Here is a 10136-nt window from a genome sequence, read left to right as displayed (position 1 = left end):
AGTCACCACATCAGCCACCAAAGCTTCCTTGTATTTGTTGTCGTCCACCAATGCGTGTCTGATATCTTTGAGTTTCTCATGGATGTAGATCACCTCCTTCAGTTCATGTAGGAATGCCTCGGTTACACCGTAAACCCTGGGAATAGACCCATAGACTCCAGGGTTCTGACCATTGATGGTATAAAGCGGCAGGACCACAGTGTTTTCACCAGCTCCTCAAAGTGGTTGAAGAAGTAGTACCGGGGTGGGTCATATAAACACGAATGTCGTTGGCTGGAGTGACTGATCTCACAACCGGGGCATTTTTCTCTTATATATTCTCCAATCACCACATCTAAAATTGAGGCTACAGAGGCCTTGATGGTGTCCACAGAAATAGTACATGTACACATCCCCAGGCTGTGTACATGTAGGGGGTGTCGGGGGGCTTGCCTGGGGGGAGTAGAAAAGAGGGCTGTGAGGCATAGAGTCCTTAGGGACTCTGGTCCCCATGACGTATCGGAGTCCTGATATGGTATATGAATATCCATGGTATATGCTGAAATGAAGAACCAGAGGCTTTATGGTCACCCCCTTTTATTGTTGAACCATTCCTTTGGTATTGGGGTGTGGTTAATGTAACAGCCACCAACTTAGTTTTTTCAGGGGATGACCCTTCTGAGGATGACCCTTCTGGGGACTCCTTTGAATCATAATCCTTAGGATTCATATATATCATGCACCTCCTTAGTTTAAACGTGTTATGGCTGCAATGCCGCTAACGGGATCGATATGATAACTACAAGTGAAAATAGAGGGCGCCAAATTCAAACCACAGAAATCTCATAATTACAATTCCTAAAACATACATGTGTCTCATACCATTTTAAAGCTATTCTCGTTGTTAATCCCACCAACGTGTCCGATTTCAAATATGCTTTTCAGCAAAAGCACTACAAATGATTATGTTAGGTCTCCACCAAACCACAATAAGCCTAGCCATTTTCCAGCTAAATATAGCCTTCACAAAAAGCAGAAATAAAGATAAAATGAATCACTAACCTTGAATTATCTTCATCAGATGACACTCATAGGACTTCATGTTCCACAATACATGCATGTTTTGTTTGATAAAGTTCATATTTATATAAAAAAAATCTGAGTTTACATTGGCATATTAGATTCATTAGTTCCAAAAACATCAAGTGATTTTGCATAGCCACATCGTTTCAACAGAAATACTCATCATAAATGTAGATGATTATACAAGTTATACACATGGAATTATAGACATACCTCGCCTTAATGCAACCGCTGTGTCAGATTTTTAAAAAAGCTTGCGGAAAAAGCAACCCATGCAATAATCTGAGACAGAACAGTAGCCAAATTAGCCGCCATGTATTAGTCAACAGAAACCAGAAAATACATGATAAATGTTTCCTTACCTTCGATGAACTTCATCAGATTGCAGTCCTAGGAATCCCAGGTCCACAATAAATGCTTGATTTGTTCGAAAATGTTATTTATGTCCAATTAGCGACTTTGGTTAGTGCGTTTGGTAAACAATTCCAAAGTCACAAAGCGTGTCCACTATAACGTGACGAAATGTCCAAAAGTTCCGTAACAGAAGGTAGAAACATGTCAAACGATGTACTGAATCAATCTTTAGAATGTTGTTTACATATATCTTGAATAACGTTGCAACCGGAGAATTAGAATGACTTCAGATGACCGGTGGAACGCAAGTCCTTCCCATGTGAACGCGCATGGTGAATGCATGGTCAACTCGTGGAAATTGTGACTATTTCTTGTCTCATTCGACCCCCCTTCACATTAGAGTCATCAGACAAAGTTCTACTGACTGTTGACATCTAGTGGAAGGCGTAGGAAGTGAAAACTCATCCATATCTCACTGCAATTTCAATGAGAGCTTGGTTGAAAATCAAAAAGAAAAAAACAGGAAGTGGAATTTCTCAGGTTTTTGCCTGCTATATGAGTTCTGTTATACTCACAGACATAATTCAAACAGTTTTAGAAACTTCAGAGTGTTTTCTGTCCAATACTAATAATAATATGCATATATTAGCAACTGAGACTGAGGAGCTGGCCATTTACAATGGGCACCTTTTCATCCAAGCTATTCAATACTGCCCCTGCAGCCATAAAAAGTTAACAATACTCTGCCGTTGTTGGCTCTGTACAAAAAGAGCATCCACTAACTAACATTTTCAATTCCATTATATCCCAACTTTTAAAAGGAATAAGCATACTCAACCTAAAATCCCCAGTCAGTCCACCATCACGGATGTTACCGTTGCAGATTTTCGTTGCTGATATCGAACTCCACGCACCCACATGGAAGTCCATTCTTTCTTTGTATTTTCACCCTATGAAATATTCTTCCTGAGGAGTCAGGGGTACCTTCCCAACGGGTCTCATAGCCCGTGAACAAGCTATACCACTTTGTGATAACTCTCAGTTCGAAACACATGCCAGTCTTCAAGCCTGTAGTCCACTCCTAAAGTCTTGTCTTTATATTCTTCTCCTTCGGCTACGGTATAGAGTCACTCTACAGGCCAGCTAATCAAACATATAACCCCATAGTTGTCCATTAGACATCAACACTTGATCTTTCAACACAGTTGCGGGCGGTATTTGGGTTCTATACATATCTAGAAAATGCTTTTTTGGCGCATCGTATAATTATGCTTTATACTCTTCCCTTTCTATATGTTTTAACCGGGCTCCTGCTTCCGTTGTTAAGGTCCTCACGGGTGTGTCAGTGGGGTTTATCTCTCGAGGTCGCTCGTAGCGTTCACAGCTCTTACTTATACCCCGGCTGACCTACACCCCGGACATTACTGTTTCGTACACAACAGCCAGGCCCGAAGTTCACTTACATTCAAAGGCACTTGAATCTTTTGTCTTGGCCATTCACCCTCTGAATGGCACACATACACAGTATGTGTTCCAATTGTCTCAAGGCTTAACTCATCTACTATGAAGTGGATTTAACAGATATTGCTTACAACTATACATGTATGTACTCCATCAAAGTGTCTAGGCAGAAGGAGCTAGGGGTTGTTTCTGGACAGGACCCATGTCTATTTCCCCTGCCACCTGGGCACTTGTGCAGTTTTGAAAGGATTGGAAAGGTGTGAGCAATACATCTCAAACTCCACCTGTCTCTCATTTCCAGTTGTAAACACATGTTGTCTAAATAACATTAGATTTCATTGTGGTTTGGGGAACACAAGTACACAAATTGAGTCATAACATTATGTTCTGATTCTATTGTATCACTGTAACAAGGTACGCGGCAAGTTCAGGGAGTGAATACATTTCATAAATAAACGACCATGAACAAAACATGAAACACTAACAGCACACCGACATGAAACAGATACAGAAACATTAACGCCTGGGGAAGGAACCAAAGGGAGTGACATAAATAGGGCAGGTAATCAAGTAGGTGATAGTGTCAAGGTGAGTGTCAATAAGCGCTGGTGCGTGGGATGATGGTGACAGGTGTGCGTAATAATCAGCAGTCTGGTGACCTAGAGGCCAGAGGGAGTATACATGACAATCACCAGTGACCTCTGCTACTCTTTATTGTGTAAATCTCTATGGCCGTCTTCGCCACTCTGCCAGCTGACATCCAAGCAGGTGAGTAACACTTAGAGAGCACTCTGACAGGTACCGTTTGTCATGACATCTTAGTAGAACCTTTCAACTGACCAGTGTTAAGAAGCTACGGTTTGCATTTGTTTACATTCTGTTCCTCTTTTTTCCCTTTCCAGAGGATGTTGTTGTGGTCACCCCGGATGTCACCCCACACGTCACCAAGGACGTAACACTGGATGTTCCATGCAGAGCTAGGAAAGGGGCAGTCCGGTGATTATTTTGCAGGCTTTGGAGGGCAGTGTGCTGCTGCGCCTGCCACAAGGAAGAGGAGGAACACTATTAATTATTCATCACACCTGCAGAAAAGGGATTGAACCATAGACCATTAAATTATTCGCATTTTAATTTAACTCAATTCTGCTTTTCTTCTGTTTACTACTTAATTTCAGAACTTTTATATAAACTTTCACTTTGCAAGTGTGGAGTAGGTTGTGTAAATAAGTGGGAAACATCCCAATTTTTATGCTTTGAATAATTTACTTTGTAGACTTAAAAACAAATATGTATTATTTCACAACAAAAAAAACAGAGGACGCTCAACCAGCTGCAACAAAAATTTGAATCATCATAGACAAGGAAAAAGCCCAACTCAACTCACTATAAAAAATGCATTGTTTTATTCAAGCAAGGTTAAAAGATTAACGTTTTGGCCTAGTCTATGATGATATGCAAGTTGTGTTTGCCCAGTAAAAGGGTGACCCAGACTCACCCTGGTTCTTGAGGGTTGAAGACAGTGAAAAATGATTATTAAGTAAATGGGACTTTTCAATTATTGAATAAAGATCTTTAAATGAACATGAATTTAAATGCAATTGACTTGAGGATCATAGCAGGCAGGCTGACTGGCTAGCCCTGAAGGCCCTCTGCCTCTACCTCTGTGTGGTTCATCTCAACCAAGAGGTTTTGTGGGTTGTCTTTCTCTCTGTGAGTGTGAATCACTATGACCTCTCCCTCTGCCTGCCATTGGGCTGATCAGATGCCTTCTGCTCTTTCTTGCTCACATGAACAGGAGGAATGGCCTCTGGGGTAACCTCCTCCTCTATCTAACGCCTCTTCCACCTCCTCTTTCTGACTGTGTTCGACTGAGGTCACTCGTTCTCTCTCCCTGGGTGTTGGATAGTTCCTCCTCCTCTATGTCTTTGTGAGTTTGGAGGGAGTTATCCTGTTCCGGCTCCCTCTAAGGGTGTGCATCATAAACTTTTTCGGTGTGTTAAGGGGTTCAGTGGTTTTGGAGATAGTCTGAAGTTCGATCTCTAGCGATGTGTGGGGTCTGTCCCGTAGTGGTGTCCCCCTCCCTCCTAAGGAGGAGCAACTGAGACATGTGATGAGGCCAAGGAAGATCAATCAACAAGGACGGGATAGGACACATCACAACACTGCTGCTCATTCATATTCAAACATACCTCAGAGTACAGACACAAACATGGACACCCCCCCCCCCACACACACACACACACACAATGAACTTACCTATACATATCAGAATCATACATTCTTCCCCCACATGTATTGATCCCCCTTCTCAAACATGTTGAGTCAATTCCAGACGCTGGAATGGCGCTGGAATGCAGGTGCAGTAGGGCCTGGTATGTAATGATGTGATACCATGTGTACCCCATATCCTGTGTTTGTGTTGATGTTGTTTTTTTGTTTTTTAAACTTTCATTTAAACAGGGAGTCACACTGAGATTAAACATCCATTTTACAAGAGTGCCCTGTAAAAGTTGAAGTCATATTGACTACCAGAGAGATCCTTCTCTACATAGGAATTGCATACCATATTTTTTCCATACATCAAAATAATACTTTATTGTCAATCAGCAATTACTTACCTAGATAAGGCTTCAACAACATTTACATTTACATTTAAGTCATTTAGCAGACGCTCTTATCCAGAGCGACTTACAAATTGGTGCATTCACCTTATGACATCCAGTGGAACAGCCACTTTACAATAGTGCATCTAAATCTTTTAAGGGGGGTGAGAAGGATTACTTTATCCTATCCTAGGTATTCCTTAAAGAGGTGGGGTTTCAGGTGTCTCCGGAAGGTGGTGATTGACTCCGCTGTCCTGGCGTCGTGAGGGAGTTTGTTCCACCATTGAACAGTTTTGACTGGGCTGAGCGGGAACTGTACTTCCTCAGTGGTAGGGAGGCGAGCAGGCCAGAGGTGGATGAACGCAGTGCCCTTGTTTGGAGTGTAGGGCCTGATCAGAGCCTGGAGGTACTGAGGTGCCGTTCCCCTCACAGCTCCGTAGGCAAGCACCATGGTCTTGTAGCGGATGCGAGCTTCAACTGGAAGCCAGTGGAGAGAGCGGAGGAGCGGGGTGACGTGAGAGAACTTGGGAAGGTTGAACACCAGACGGGCTGCGGCGTTCTGGATGAGTTGTAGGGGTTTAATGGCACAGGCAGGGAGCCCAGCCAACAGCGAGTTGCAGTAATCCAGACGGGAGATGACAAGTGCCTGGATTAGGACCTGCGCCGCTTCCTGTGTGTAACAAGGCCCCAGTTAATGGTTGAAAATAACTTATTTCAGTGCCAATGAGTTACACTGAGTTAAGAACACCTGCTCTTTCCATGACATATGCTGACCAGGTGAATCCAGGTTAACGCTATAATCCCTTATGGATCCACTTAAATCAGTATAGATAAAGAGGAGGAGACAGGTAAAAAAAATATTGTAAGGCTTGAGACAATTGAGACGTGGATTGTGTATGTGTGTCATTCAGAGGGAGAATGGGCAAGACAAAATATTTACATGCCTTTCAAAGGGGTAGTAGGTGCCAGGGGTACCAGTTTGTGTCAAGAACTGCAACACTGCTGGGTTGTTTACGCTCAACAGTTTCCCGTGTGTATCAAGAATGGTCCACCACTCAAAAGACATACAGCCAACTTGACACAACTGTGGGAAGCATTGGAGTCAACATGGGCCAGCATCACTGTGAATGTGTTGTACACTCAGTACATTAATAGTATTGGTACCGTTCTTGCCATAACCTGTAAAGCTGGAGCAGCCTGCGAGGCAGAGGGAGGTGTAGGTGATGCAATTGTCTGAACACACAGGGTCCCACTCCCCAGCCAAGCAGGAGCAGTCTCTGACAACAGGCTGCCATCGTACACCAGGGGACCTGGGGGACAGAGAAAATGGCTGGTAATAATGATGTTTAAATAATTGTTGCTGACAAAAGTGACAAAACAGCCAGGAATCCTGGCTCAGTAACAACCATACTGAATATTCACACAAGAGGGAACCCCGGCACAAGCCCATGTGTGTTTTGGGCTAACTCTCCGTCATATTCCACTGAACAAAACTTTTGTTTTAATCAACCCACCCACCAACCAACCAATCAGATGTCATATTTACCCATTGTAGGACACGGTCAGACCAGCCACCTGAACGTTGTCACACTTAGTGCCAGACTGCAGAGGGAGGAGGAGGTTGGCCATGAAGGAGGTGACGAAAGACAGCTGGGCTCCAGACACAATGCCAAGCTTATACCTCTTCATCAGTAGACCTCCCAGGAATATCCCCACCACACCCACAGGCAGGTTCAACTCACCAGGAAAAGTTATACTCACACGTCTTTAGTGCTACCAGTGTGCTGGAGTTTCATTTCCACTCATGTTCAACAAACCTACAGGGGATGGGAGAGAACGAAACAAGTTTATTTAATTGCATTCAACATCAGTACTGACAGGATGGAACATTTCAGTTGGAACATGTCCAGGTTTCTATGGATTCGTTGAGACAGGCAGCCCAATTCAGTCATTTATTTTAGTAATTGGTATTTTGACCAATCAGATATGCTCTGAAAAAGAGCTGATACGAAAATATCTAATGTGATTGGTCAAAAGACCAATTAGTGGAAAAAATATCATAATTGGGCTGCATGTCTAATCGTATCCCTTGTCTCTCTGTCCCTGACCCAAACTTCAGTCCTTGCATCAATTACAGAGGGCTGAAAAGGATTAGGATCAAGAATCGTTACCCCCTACCCGATGTCCGCCGCCTTGGAGTTGGCCCTAGGAGACCAATTCTTCACCAAACTGGACCTCCGCAATGCTTAAAATCTGGAGAGAATCAGGGAGATGAGAGGAAAATGTCCTTTAACACCCCTAGTGGTCACTGAGTATTTAGTCATGACCTTTGGAATATCGAACTCACCGGCCGTCTTTCAGGCATTGATCAATGACACTCTTAGGGATATGTTGAACCGGTTCGTCTTTGTTCACCTCGACGACATCCTGATCTTCTCCAAAAAACCTCTGGAACACATACAGCCCTGTCCCACCTCACGTAAGCAGGTTTTTGCAGGAATCCCGAGACTCAGGGCATTGATAGAGCTCAAGGGACGTTTCACCTCCGGACCCATCCTCGTTCATCCTGATCCTACTCGCCCCTTTGTGGTAGAGGTGGACGCCTCGGACACCGGAGCTGGTGCGGTACTTTCACAGCGGAACGAGGAGGACAAGAAACTGCACCCATGCACCTTTCTCTCCAAGCGGGTCTCGCCAGCGGAAGGCAACTACGATGTAGGAAACTGGGAGCTTTTGGCAGTTAAGTGGGCCCTTGAGCAGTGGAGACAGTGGTTGGAACCACTGCTTCATCTTCTGGTCTCTTCTCTGCACCTGGGTCCAACCTTACCACGTCACAGTTATAGCATCTCTTAATCCCTTCTCTTAACATGTATGGCCCCAAAGCATAATCAAGCAGCTGACCAATTACGCAAGACTTTAGTTCGAAGGTAACTGAGATTAATCAACAACTGGATACATTTCTTTATTTCTCAAGTGAAACTATCCTCCGCATTGGAGTATATCTACAAGTACAAGTTTAACCAGTATTTCAGTTGTTTTACCGTCCCATGAAGAAGTGTGGCAGGCGTGTGAGGAAGGATCCTACAGCCATGAGGAAACAGCCCACAGCATTGAACCTGGGCCGGTGCAGCTTCGCCCCAAAATGGCTGACCACAGCCAAGAACAGCAGGTTACCTGCAAGAAACCACAACACTGCAGTAGTCAGGAATAGCAAATTATAAACACTGTTATTTTTTAAACTAAAAATGGCATATCAGTTTGGAAACGAGGCTGCAACAACACAGCATCAAATAAAACAATGTTAGGGGTTTGACAGTAGAGTCATAGACAAACGCCAGTCAATCAATTAATAGGAACAACAATAACACTGGACAGTATTGAGAGCAGACTCTGATTGAACCACAAAAAAATGGATCATACTGTAGTCTGTATCTGGTTTTTACTACATGAATTCTTAAGCAACTCAATGTTATTGTTGATATCCATCTCAAAGCTGCCGTCTATGAGTCCGATGAGAGAGCTGGACAGGGAAAAAGTGTCTCTCTGAGTGATGTAGGACCCTGACAGAGCTTTGGTGAAGGAGGCGAACAACAGGGCCACGATGAACTGCTGACAAACACAAGAGAGAGAACATTAGTATGTGTTTGTCCGTGTGTATGTGCATGCGTGGATGCGTGTGCAGACAGAGTACATGTGTAGCTGAGGTGGCCTGTAAAAAGAATGGACACAAGTTTACATCTGCAAAGTTCTGCCGCTTTCTTTATTCTGAAGAACGTTTTTTTTCTCTTGTTCAATTGTCTATTTTCTTGTTAGTACTTTGAAAATATTCACATCAAACAAGGGCACACTTTAAATTACACAACATAAATGCACTTTACCGAAAGCAGAATTAAAAAATGTTCCACAAATAACCCTGTCTTAGTGTACGGTTTCACATGAAAACCACAATGTATTTCACATTCATACAATAGAAACACCTATATATGAAACCATAAATAACTGAATGTTTCTCTATATACCGCTACCTCTATAGAAAAGTGACAACATTACATTCAGCTTTAAGATAGTGACACCTCCAGAAAATCGTCTCTCTCTCACTGTATGCACTAAAAGTCCACCAGACTGAGCGTGCTCGGCCACTTTACCAGCTAGTGAGCACAATTTTACACAAAACAACCAATAACGTGAAAACCAACTCAGAAATCCCTAACAAAATCCAGTACAAGTAAACTACTCAGTAAACATAGTCTCTGTGACTCGTAAATGTTTTGTGTTTTTACCTCAGCTAGCATCAAGCTAACATATACTCTCACTCAATGTAAATCACCTTCTTCTCTCACTCAGTTCGACACAAAGCCAAAACAAAACCTTTCCTAACGTGATAATATATGGACAAAGTTGTTAAATAGCATGTTATTACATAGTGTGTACATATTTGAACGTTTGAAGTGCTGTTACATACCTGTAATAGTAAAAGAACTGACACAGTTTACCTCTGTAAAGTTCTGGTCCTTATTCTGCAGAATGGTGAGCGCTTGGCCTGAACTTAATGTTTCTCCTGCTACAACAGTGCAACACCGCCATCTATTGGCCTGATGGACTGCTGACGCTAAAGTATGTAAAAAATACCATTTAGATTCATTAAGACAAATACAT

The sequence above is a fragment of the Oncorhynchus keta genome, chromosome 22 (genome assembly GCF_023373465.1).
Source record: "Oncorhynchus keta strain PuntledgeMale-10-30-2019 chromosome 22, Oket_V2, whole genome shotgun sequence".
Taxonomy (NCBI): domain Eukaryota; kingdom Metazoa; phylum Chordata; class Actinopteri; order Salmoniformes; family Salmonidae; genus Oncorhynchus; species Oncorhynchus keta.
The sequence above is the reverse complement of the archived record's forward strand: the minus strand, read 5'-3'. Positions refer to the sequence as shown.